The sequence below is a fragment of the Dipodomys merriami genome, unplaced genomic scaffold (assembly GCF_024711535.1).
Source record: "Dipodomys merriami isolate MVZ:Mamm:240054 unplaced genomic scaffold, mDipMer1.0.p SCAF_741, whole genome shotgun sequence".
NCBI classification, from domain to species: Eukaryota; Metazoa; Chordata; class Mammalia; order Rodentia; family Heteromyidae; genus Dipodomys; species Dipodomys merriami.
The window spans coordinates 227,331-240,885 of NW_027206337.1; the positions used below are offsets into that span (position 1 = coordinate 227,331).

At 33.4% G+C, this 13,555-nt stretch overlaps 1 non-coding gene across 1 annotated transcript; it reads right to left on the bottom strand.

The window, feature by feature from the left end:
• Positions 1-12,480: 12,480 nt before the first annotated feature.
• LOC138818359 (U6 spliceosomal RNA) lies at positions 12,481-12,586 on the bottom strand. Its single transcript, XR_011369078.1, has one exon. It is a non-coding gene; the product is annotated as a U6 spliceosomal RNA (small nuclear RNA).
• Positions 12,587-13,555: the final 969 nt, after the last annotated feature.

The following is a 13,555-nucleotide window of genomic DNA, read 5'->3' on the forward strand; positions in this document are numbered from 1 at the left end:
ATCTGTTTGCATCTGTAGTAAATATGTATGCAAATCTTTTTCTCATTTTCCATCCATCATAAATAATTATTTGCAAACAATTTACATTTAGTTATAAATATTCTAAAAATTGAGGTAACCAAGGGAACTCAACATATAATATAATGCGAATACTAGTAATTATAATGCTATTAATATTAGTCTTTATGTTGTATTAATTGTAACAATTTTATTATGTATTTTATCAGACAAATTAACATACTCTGATTTTCGTGTTTGTGGGAGTCCTAATAGCGGACAATAATTAAAATGAAAGGAGATCTGTATTTGTTGGCACAAACGAATATTTTTTTTAATATTATTTTATTTTATTTGAGAACATACTGTACAGAGGGGCTACAATTACATGGGCAGGATAATGCATACATTTCTTACCAAGCATTGCAGCCTCCTCCTTTGTTTACCCTTCACCTCCCTTCCCAGCCTCCCCCCTCCCCCCACCCAATTATACCCCCCTCCCCCCCCACTGACATTGTAAAGCTGGTTTTGACATGACATTTTGTACTTCTCATTGTTGCAACAGGTCCACCTGAATCCTTAAACGACTTGTTTGCCCCCATCTCCTCAAACGAATATTTTTGAAAGCAAATAACACATTGGATATTGTTCAAATACATCAGAAGGGCTTTAGAAAGGCTGTACCACGTTAAAATGGTTACCTATGATGTGGTTCAAGAGTCACTAAACAATCATATTTCATTTTGCCATCACTATAATTATTCCCATTGTAAGAAGAATCATTCACATAATTTACATGATATAATCTTGTTCTTAAGTTATTATGTTCTATGAAATAATATCCAAATGTACACCACACTGAGTTAAAGCAAAAGTAGCAAAGTGTTTTGGACGATGTAAAACTCCTTCCAGATACACATGTTAAAATTTTATTCTCCTGACTGGTGACATTAGAATCAATCATTCAGAGATGACACTGAAATAATGATCCTGACGAGAGAAGCCCAATATTATTACTCTGCCATGTGAACGTCCAGCAAATAGAATATAATGAATCAGAAAGTAGACCCCCATATGACAAAGAATTGCTTTGAATAGCAATTTTTAAAATCAATGTTTAAGCTTCTAGAGTATGGATAATATACTCCTGATGTTTTTAAGCCACTTACTTTGAAATATTTTAACAGCCCAATGACTGACAAAAGTCAAAGTTTTGATTTACATTTCACAAATTCTGATAAAAAAGATTCATAAGGTTTTATTTTATTTGAATTTTATTCTCCAAGTCTCCAGGTTAAAACTATTTTTAAATGGGAATTGAATTGAGGTTCAACTCTCTATTCAACTATCATAATTAAATTTTTGAATATTTTTATTATCTTTAGTTGTACAAAGGAGTTGTCATTCACTGAAACAGTGTATGGATACAGTGCATCTTGATCAATGTCGTCACCCTTTTCAACAATCACATCCACCCCTACCAATCAACCCCAATCTTTATGTATCTCAATATTATGTTATGGAATTTCTTGCCATTTAACAAAGCAGTTTATGTGTACAATGCACCTGGAATTGTGTTACCACTTCAACATCTTCAACCCCAATTTACACTACCCCTTGCTTTGTATATTTCAATTCTGGGAAGTATACAATAGATTCTTGCCTGTATTATATCCTTTTCCCCTTCAATTTCCTACCCCTCTCACATTGCCCCCCACTATCCTCTCTTGCACTTCACATTTACTGGTATTTATTTTGTTGGGCTTTGACTCTGCCTTTTAAGAGAATTATAGTATTTTCACTCTCCATGGACTCTGACACTTCAGATAATTAATTTGTACCTCCTTGCATACCATCCAGTGTGTTTACCTTTACATTTATAGACACTCCTATCTACCACAAGTGAGGAAAGTCATGCAAACTAAGTTTCTCTGGGTCTGTTTTATTTCACTTAATATTATTTCTAACTGTTTCATTTTTCCTTTAGAATGGTGCAATATTATTCTTTCTGATGAATGAACAGAATTCCATTATGTATGTATTTATATGTTTGTATATATATATATATATATATATATATATATATATGAATATATGTTTGTATACACACATTTATATACGCACATATATACTTGTAAATTGGGACCAATAAAATTATATATATATATATATAATTTATATAAACTATATAATTCTTGATATCTTTTTACAATGAGAGGCATCTGGGCTGATTCCATATGTTGGCTAGAGAAAATATTGCAATAATGAACATGATTGTTCTGGTAGCTTCAGTGTGGCCTTGTTTCTGCTCTATTGGATAAATGACCATAAGTGTAATTGCTGGATCATAGGTAGACTTACATTGAAATTACTGGCTAAACGTTCTTCTTCAGAAAGGGAAAAGCTCCATTACTTTTATATTAGTATTGTAAAATCATAATAGCTGCATGTTGAATTGTTTTCCCTTTGCTATTTTCAATTCCATTCTTCATCTATTATGTATCTAGGGCTTTGAATGACCAATTCCTTAAAATACCTATATTGCTTATATTGTGATGTAAATCTCAGTAATATAAATATGAATTCATCTGTGAGTCTCATCTTGAGCTGCATTCATAGGAAATATATGCAGTGTCAATGAAGATGCTTAATATTAATTTACTTCTAGTAAATAGGTTTAAATGTCTTCTCTTTCTCTCAATTGAATAACATACATTTCTGTTCTCTTTCTGTTTCTTACAAGCCTGAACTCACTATTTCAAAGTAGTATAAGCAGGAAAACAAAATAACCTGATCCAACAATCACAAATCCTAAATTATGTGAAAAAATCCACAATATAAAAAATAAATCTGAGGAAGAGGAAAAACAATGACAGAATAACAACAGAAAATTATCCTAGCAATCTCTAATGAAACAGAGATTTAGAGTCCTAGTAGGTACTCCACATCTAGAGGGTCACATCAAATCTGGTATAATTATAGATATGCAGCTATAAATATAGACATAATTATAGACATACAATTCATAACAATATTTTATACTGTCTTCACAAGAAAACAGAAATCTATGAAAAGGTGCCAGCCAGGAACACATTGGGTCACACATTCAAAACCACATGTGCAGTGTGGAAATAAAAGGGCAACATGGAAAAAAGCAGGAACAGAATTGTACATCAGAGAAAGCCACATCCATACACATAGACAATTCACCATACCACTGGACAGTCCAAATGGTCAGTAGAACCACAAATATTAACATCACAACATCTCACCACAACTGATTCCTATTCCTACACTTAATGGACTCGACAAAAATGCAATTCCAGAAAAACAAATCACAACAGGAAACCAAACCAAGACTCTGGAAATCAACCAAGAACATAGTCACTTATTAATATCATAGATCCCCCAAAAGAAAACCTCCAAATGGACAGAACAAATCAGAAAAATACAAGAAAAGTGATGTCAAAGTAGTATAATTCACACAGTAAATAACCAGGCATTAGAACAGACAATCAAGGATGTAGAAGAGTTATCAAAATGTATTACAGATACTGCTGAAAAATGTAATTAATGGAAAGATAGAAAACCTCTACAAGCAAATTTGTGAACAAGATGAGACCAACTGGTCATTATCAAAATAATTCATGGAGACTTCAAACAGAAAGATAAATTAATTCTGAGAAGGCAAGGGAGTCCAAAAAATAATGGATGCCTAGATAAAGACATGAGAGAAGACACAGCTAGGAAAACAACCCTTAAATCTCCCTCAACCAAAGAAAAAAATGTACAGAAAGTCTATACAAGACTTAAAACAAAGCTTTAATAAAGAGACAGAACCCAAAAACATGACCAATTAGAAGACAGGGAAATGAAAACAAAGTAGAAATATCTCCACAGCAAATAGATAACATAGAACATAACCTCAGTGTAAAAGACAGAATAGATCTAACAGGAAAGAGGAAATAATCATTTAGAACAAATCCAAGAAATAACAAATGATCTTGCCAGAACTTCAAGACTCAGTTAGAAGATCAAATTTCGGGGAGATAGGTATCAAGAAGGAGAAGAGCAAGAAACTAAATGGATGGGAAGCATATTACAGAATTCTAGCAGAGAACAGGCCAAACATCCAAAGAGATAGGCTCATTCAGAGAAGAGAAGCCTTTAGAATCTAATCAGAATTCTAGAACTGAACAATCCACCATGACATCATAATCCATTAGAGGATTATTAAAGATCAAAGAAAGGATTCTTAAAGATGCCATATAGGAAAGATTGATTATTTATAAAGGATATACAGTCAGAATAAATACCTCTTTCTTAACTGATATGGTTAAAAAGGAAAGCCTGGCATTATATATGACAAACATTAAAGGTAAACAACTACCAACCATGAATACGATCCCAAGCCAAACTCTCCAAATGGAAATAATAGTCTCAGGGTCTTTTTTCCCACGCTGGCTTTGAACCGTAGTCCTCAGATCTCAGCTTCCTGAGTAGCTAGGATTACAGGTGTGAGCCACTGGTACCAGGTAAAAATGGGGGCTTTTTGAAAAGAAAATGCACCTCTTCACCTGTGTCTAAACCTCAGATATTACTATTAGAACAATTCACCTTCACCTCATTTCATCAGACATTTGTAATTTTTATCTTTTCCTTCATGTGGGAATACTGCAGTCAATATCAACTCAGCTGGGGGACTGGATAAATTGTATGGTAATTGCTAGCACCTAATTTAAGAACTTTTACATCAAAAGAAATGAAACCATCATTTGGAATAATTGTTTCCTCTTTTTATTACAAATCTGTGCTTGATTATTTCCTAATGTGATATTGGACTTCCTAATATAGTGATGAAATTTTTTTGCTTTTCAACCTCCCACATGTGGTCAAATATTTAAGAATTCAAAAATTTGCACTGATAATTGATTAAGCTAACTTTTAAGAAAATGTGCATTTCTGGAATTTGGACTTCTGTCTTGTTCTTACATGCACACACTTTCTATGATTTATTTGTTCTACAAGGAATTCTACTTTCCAATCTTTGTGTAACCAATTTTAGTCTCTCTGATCAGTCTTTCTGATCCTCTCTCTGGAGTCTCATTTGAGTCTGCCTCATAAAAAATATATTAGTTATCACCTAAATGACTCTCAGCTTCTGTTTTTTGCCTGACTTCACGTAGGCTGTGAAAGCAACCCTGCCTGGCTGTACTTACTGGAGTGTTTGTGTGTGTGTGTGTGTGTGTGTGTGTGTGTGTGTGTGTGTGTGTGTGTGTGTGTGTGTGTGTGTGTGTGTGTTTTGTTTTAGATGTCTATGATTACTATTCAAGGTAGTAGTTTTTCTGGGCCTCTGTGATCCCCTGGCCTAGAGTCAATGGGTTTTTCTCCTAAAGATACAAAGAATAATGGACTAAATTCCTGTTAATTGTCTCAAAATGAGGCAATCAGGCATCCTTGCAAAGCCATCAGTATTGCTTTCTAACCACTTACAGAAGTCGTCTTTCAAGATGGCTTCTCAAGGTTGACTGTGAAAAATATTCATTTCCAAGTAGGCACCATAAAGCACATCACATTCCTGGGATCAGACTTTTGGAAGGAAAGTTCCCCTTCATTCCTTCTCTTATGATAAATCAACCATAATATTCTTCAGTTGTGGCCAGCCTGGAGCACATATTCCCAAGAATATTGTGTAATGTAAAAGAGGACCAACTTTCAAAATAACAGTGTAAATACTTGTCTACTACAGACTGATTTATCTTGCTTTTATCTGTTGTTATTTTCATTTCTTCAAACACATGAATAATTTATATTGGTATTAGACAAAGGATTAATGGAATAAACATTCAGTTTACTTTCATATATACAATATAATACACTTAACCCATAATGGACAAATAAATCCAATTCTAGAAACAATGTCAGGAATATAAAATAAGCCTTAATATGTATAAGCTGGCACACATACACCATCATCTACTCAAAAATTCAGTCTCTCTGTAAATATTTATTTGGTATGAAATAATAAAAATTTAATTAATGAATATGACTTTTAAGTATCATCTGAAATAGTCCTCGTGTATATAATTGTAAATAATTTTATAGATGTCACCTAGACAAGAATTTAACATGCATGCAGAAATCAAATTTCCACAATTTAAGCAATATGAGAGGGGTCATACCCTCGTGTACTGTGGTGTGAATTTTACCACAGTGCTGAACCCTTCCAACTAATACCAAGAGTCATGTGCAATAATTAATTATTTGATGTTAAGATGAATGCTAAGTGTAGAATACACTTTGAATTATTACATTAACTCACAGAAATGATATGTTATAATGATATGTTACTTGTTTAAATTCTTTTTTTTTTTTAATGCTTCTCAATTTTACAATTCATTAAATATATTAATAAAAGGAAGTAGCACAGTAGCTCAAGTGGTAGAGCACTAGCCTTGAGCTGAAGACCTGAAGGACAGCGCCCAGGCCTAAAGTTCAAGTCCCACGACTGACAAAAAAAAATCAATATATATATATATATATTATTAAAATTATTTTCAGTTTCTTTTCTATAGCTGCTGAAATTAAAATTATAAACATTCAATTTTAAGAAATCAATAATAATAAACTATTATTAAAATGATATACTATTAAACTGTGATTTGAATTATACTTCTAACAAATTGTCATGTAAACAAGTCAATAGAATTAAGGGTGATCATTTTTCAACTTAGCAGTTTGTTTTTGTTTTTTTATTTTACTTTTGGGTCTGGTCTTGGGGCCTGAACTCTGGGCCTGGGCGCTGTGCCTCAGCAATTCAGCTCAAGGCTAGCGCTCGACCACTTGAGACACAGCACCACTTCCGGCTTTTTTCTTTTTGCTTATGTGATTCTGAGGAATCGAACCCAGGGCCTCAGTCATGCAAGGCAAGCCACCTTCCCAGCCCAGCAGCTTGTTATTTGTTTCCTAATTTTTTCATTTGTTATTCTTGGTACAAGTCATCTCTTCATTATAATTGTTTAGTTTTCTGTTTTATCTCTACTGGTTTGCTGATTATGCATTTTGTTTTCCCTTTTTAATGACTGACATGAGGCTGAAAATCTGTATGCTAGTTTATTACTTGCTATGTTAATGTAAAATTACTGCTTTCCACAGCTGTTCTACTCTACGATACTACAAAATTTCCCCCACTCCCATCTCCTGTATTGCTGCTCTTATATATTTTATTTTATTTTTTATTTAAATTTTATTGTCAAGGTAATGTACAGATGGGATATAGTTACATAAGTAAGGTAATTAATTTATTTATTTTCTAACTTATTACCTTTCCCCTATTTTTCTCGCTCTTCACTCCCAACTCCCCCCCCAAGATTATTTCCAACATATTTTCTTGTGAGTACTACTGTTGCATAGGTTCCCCCTTTGTCCTTTGTCTCACCATTTTGTTTTTTTCCTTTCCCTTCCCTAGTTCAGATCAAACTATTTAAAACACCCCAGGGTATCAAAATAAAATACAGTGATTACAGGGGATAAACCATAGGTCGGGAAAAAACAAAAGGATAAAAAGAAATCACATAGTACATTAAGAACAACAACAACAAAGAACATGTCTTGGAGTTCATTTCACTTGGAATTACCTTATACGGTCATATGTACATAGCTACTGAGCTATTCTGCTCATCTACTAAGATTATCTTTGATGTACACAATAATGCTCCCTATTACCCAGTAATCCCACTTCTGGGCATATAACCAGGTGATCACAAACAAGGCCACAGTAAAGCTACTACTGTGTATCACAGTAATATTTACCAAATCACTCACTCACACACACACACACACACACACACACACACACACACACACACACACACACAACACCGGTGGAAAACTATGCTTCCATCACAAAGAATGTGACCACCTCATTTGTAAGGAAATGGAAGATCTTGGAAAAAATCATATTAAGTGAAGTAAACCAGACTTAAAGAAACATAGGTCCCATGGTTTCCCTGATTTGAAATAATTAGTTTACATCAAGGATTTTAATTTGACATTTTGTTCTATGTTGAGCGTGCAACATTATTGCTATATTGTTTGCTATTATTTCTGCAAATAGGCAGGTATACTTAAAGATTTACATTCATCTTATCCATTATTGAAGGAAGAACAACTAAAAGTGTAACCACTACTAGGAAGAACAACTCCTACTTACTTAGCTTCATTCCTATGTAAGGCCAATGTTGTCCCCTGTATTCTCATGTTGTACATTACAACTCAATACCTGGTCATAATATATACCTAATATCTTATGCATTGTAGAAGTTCCACTTTGCTTTACTTTAAAAAAATTCTGTCTTAAAGTTTGAGGATTTGTGTGTGTGTGTGTGTGTGTGTGTGTGTGTTTGTGTGTGTGTATGTGTGTGTGCGTTTACAAAGATCAGAACATAACATTTTTCTTCATTTCAAATACATATTTCAGGTCATTGTAAGTTGTGGCTAATGGGAGCAGTCTCTTGTTATTTTAAGGATGAAACAGAAAAAATATGTGTACATGTACCACAGTTGCTTTATTAGTGTAGTTGAACACTGAACTTCGATTTATATCTTGGCTGTTGTTGTGAATAATGTGAATAACAATGAACTACAGATATATTTACGAGTTACCCAGAGAGAAATAACATGATTGGTGGGTCAGATGATACTTCAACTATGATTTCTTTAGAAAACTGCATACTACTTTCTACAAGGAAAATAATAACCTGTATTTTGACCAAGAGTGTAGAAAATTTCCTTTTCTTTACACTCTCACCAACATTATTACCTTTTATTCAAAAGGGAATAAAGGGCAAGTTTTTACTATCTTCAGTATACCAGACAGGCTTAAGACTGAAATCCAACCTCCTAAATGCTTGGAATTACAAAACTTTACCACCACACCTGGTTCCTTTGATTTTTTTTTGATAAGAGTTATAATAGTTATAAAGTAGTATCATAGTAATTTTGAATTACATTTCTCTAATGAATTCTGCTCACAAAGCATTAAGCCAGCACAGAAGTTTTATTAAACACTACTGTGTAAACCCACTGGTGATATAGAGGGGTTTATGGAAAACATGTCTATTCGAACTTTTGTCCATTTTAATCAAGTTTCTTATTAATCTCATCTTTAATCTCTCTATACAAAAATAATTAATTCAAGGTAGTAAAAAGGAAAAAAATTAAGCAACGGTTAACACTTTTCAATTTTCAATAATATGATATTGCTTAAATCATTTTCTGTTAATGCTTGAGACTATATAACAATTTAGTTAGACTTTTTACATAGCTATATGTATTTTATTTATTTTACATTGATTTCTCTTTCCAAAGCCTGCGTGTCTAAGTTTGGTTTCTTTCATTCTTAAGTAGTTCAGATTTCAAACTGAAGAATAAATGGAAGTAAACAAACAAAAACATACAGTTCCTCTCAGCTTATAATGCCTCTACAAGAATGAGAAAAGAGTTCATCATTCTAAGGACTCTTAATACTTAAGATAACATTTGCTATAATGCTAATGTTATTACCATTTTAGTGTTGGGAAAAATTGTAATTAAAGGCACTAAGTGCATGACCCAAGACACACAGTGAGGAAGAAATTGAGTCAAAATTTCCAAAAGTCTTTCAGCAATACACAAAAACTAGATAAATTCTCTCTATTCTCTGATACTCTCAATTCAATATTCATATTGTCCAAGAAATAATACCGTAGCAATTATTGCCCATGGTGATTGTTTTCTGTTACATTTTGCCTTCAACACAGACTGCGTTGGTGATACTGGGTTATCATACACAGAGCTGAGCTTATAAATTATGGTCCAAAGAGAGGCAAATTTCTTCTGTCCCATAGTTCCAGTATCGTTTTTAAAAAGTACTAAATATTTTAAATATCATCACTTATTGTATTTTCAGAATTAAAGAATGAAAAAAAATCACATATCACCAATCCAAAACGCTTTAAAACTAGGAGATGATAAAACAGGCCTCTGTGAAGTAAACTTTCTTCTACGTATAAAATTATTCTGACAGCCTTGTGGTTTGTCACACCTGTAATCCTAACTACTCGGGATACCTACTCAGGAGCCTGAGATCTGGGGATAACATTTGGAAGCCAATCAGGGCAAACTAAATTCATGAGATTATTTTTCAGAAATTTTAATGAACTAGCAAAGGGCCAGGAACGGAGATGTAGTTCATATAGTAGCTCACCAATCGAGAGAGAAAGACGTAGCGAGACCTTGAAGCCCTGATTTCAGTCTCTGAGCATGCCAACACGCAGGAATGCACACACACTCACTTTTCCAAAATATCTTCATATCAGTGTTTTGCATTGATTTCTTTGTTAATGATATTATATGGGTAAAAGAGGCAAAATAATCTCTTCCATCTCAAAACGTTTTTATACATTTTTGTTGTAAAAATAATGTACAGAGCGTTTACAGTTACATGAGCAAAGTAATAAGTACATTTCCTATCAAGCATTGCTAACTCCTCCTTTGTTTTTCCTCCACAATTCCTTCCCTTCCACCTCCACAAGTACACTCCTCACGCCCACAAGCTCCACCCAATGTCCCCAGCCTAAATTGTAAAGTTCGTTTTTCAAAATAATATCTTGTGCATCTATTGTTATACAATGGGTCAAACTGTATTCCTATTTAAGCATGCTGTTTTCTCCTTTTCCCTCCCTAAATCAGAGAAGTGTATATAAAAGATGCAAGTGCACCAACGTCAAATAAAGTGAAAACGGGGTTTATACTGTTGGGGAGAAACGTATAAAAACAAAAAAAAATCACGTCATACATTATAAATATGTGAGAAACAACAGCAAGAAAGAAAAAAACGTCTTGTGTCCCGATCTTGGGGATCATTTAGCTTAACATCAACTTATCTATTCATATACACATAGCTTTACAACTTTTCTGCTTATCCCAGACATATACTAGTTATTGCAAATAAGGGATACCATGGGACCTATGTTTTTTTGGACTTGGCTTGCATCAGTTAATATAATTTTTTCCAAGTCTTTCCATTTCCTAACAAATTGGGCGATGACATTCTTTCTGATGGAGGCATAGAATATATATATATATATATATATATATATATATATATATATATATATATATATATAGTATATGTGTGTGTGTACACACATACACACAGAGCATTTTCCTTTTTTGTTTTTTAGAGCAACTTAGTTTTGCACCTTCATCATTTTTTCAAATATTTTTATTGTGATTAAGTGGTTACATAATTTCCCAAATTTAGCAATATTGTGGGATAGTGATGCTTAGTTAAAGTCACAAACATATTCTAACTTTGATGGAGCAAATTGTCTATCATAGTCTACAACATTTATGAGTTCTATGAGCTTTGCAATAGAGTTATTTCTTCCATATGTATACTTTTTTGTTTTGAAATATGTATATTTCTTTTTTTCCCATAGCGTCAGCTATTCCCTCTTTCCCATTTGTTCCCTCCTTCTCTTCAATGACATTGATTTGCTTAGTTCATTTTGGTCAATGTCCAGTGCAGCTGATGGATCCCACTGTTGCATGTTTTTCCCTGATTCCCTCTAGTTCTTTGTCGTCCTCCTGGTTTTCCTTCAGTATACAAATATGATCAGCAGAATGGGGTTATTTAGTAGTAATTCAACCAGATGAGTGGAAGTCCTTGGTTTCTTAAGTGTTGTTAATTTTGTCGTATCACCTTACATTTTGCATTTAACATCCATTTATCACCGAGAAAATGTGCTGTTTGTCTCTTTGCTTTTGGCTTACCTTGCTCAACATGATTTCCTGTAGCTTGATTGATTTCCCTGCTAATGCCATTATTTTGTCCTTTCTAATGGCAGGAATATATTCCATTGTGTTCCACAGTTTTTGGATCCATTCATCTCTGGTGGGACATATGAGTTGTTTTCATATCCTGGCTATTGTGAACAGTGCTGCAATAAACATGGAGGTGCATGTTTCTTTGAATATTGCTACCTGTTGTTCAGGATAGATGCCTAGAAGTGGTATGAGTGGGCCATAAGGAAGGTCAATATTTAGCTTTCTGAGGACTCACCAGACTGCTTTCCAAAGTGGTTGTGTAAGTGTACATTCACACACACACACACACACACACACACACACACACACACACACACACACACACACACTCACAACGTTTTCTTGATCCATTCTTCTACTGAGGGGCATCGGGGTTGGTTCCATATCTTACCTATGGCAAATAATGCTACATTAAACATTGTTGTGGTGGTAGTTTTAGTGTGGACTTGTTTATGATCATTTGGGTGAATGCCCAAAAGTGGGATTGCAGTGTAATAGGGGAGCTCTATGTGGAGTCTTTTGAGGAACCTCCAAACTGCTTTCCAAAGTGGATGAACAAGTTTACACTCCCACCAAGAATGCAGTAGGATCCTTTCCAGCATCTGTTGTTGTAAAAATATGGAACGATTCACTAATTTGCGTGTCATCCTTGGGCAGGGACCATGCTGAACTTCTCTGTATGTTCCAATTTTAGTGTATGTGCAGCCAAATTGAGCACAGAACAATTTTTATATATAAAGAGTAATTAATTTTCTTAAACTAGACAATTAAACAAAAAGTAAGTTCAAAAGAATTGTGAAATTTTAGAACCATGTATTTCTTATGTAAGCACACATTTAAGAATAAAGTCAAGGTTGACATGCCAAAAACAAAATAATTCCAGATATTTGTTGTTCATGAGATGTGTAGGAGGAGGAATTCAATTATTCTACACAAGGCACCTGTCATAATGTTCATTGCAGCAAATGTTAAAGTTTGTTAAAAGTTTTAATATTTTAAGTATGTTTAATTTTGGGATTTGCTTATATATGACAAAATTAAGACTGGTGGCAGGTCTTAAAATTTTTTGATAAAGTATATAATATTTCTGGTAGCATGTACTTGTAAGTATGTACATTTCAGAGTTTATAGAAACTTTACTAATGAGAAGGTGCAACGACTGTGTAAAGAAGCAGAGTGAAGAGTTAAGATTTTAAGTACAGAGTTTCTGTTAAATCTTTAGGGCTCCCTTACATTATATGTTAGTGATGAACAAATATTGATATAAGCCACATACAAATGATGAGATGAACTATAAATAGTAATCTTAGTGGGTAAATTTAAAGGCTACTGATATCTTTATCCAATTTTAAATGTACAGGAATATGAGAAAATAGTAAAATCTACTGTGTACACTTCAAATACTGAAAACCCTGGTAATTGTTTTGTTTTTTATTTTAGTCATCATTAATATTTAATTATTGTTTTCTTTATTTATAGAATTTTTCCTTGTTGTAATATAATACAACTTTTTGTGAGTCGTGATTAAGAGGTACTTTGAAAATGTTATTGGGATGGCCACACCATTTTTCATAGGTGCATGTGAATTTACAAAGAGCAAAACTAAAAACAAAATATTGATTACAAATTTTATCAAGTAGAGTCTGAATCAGGAGTGTTGATAAATGTCCACACCTAAAATCTTAAC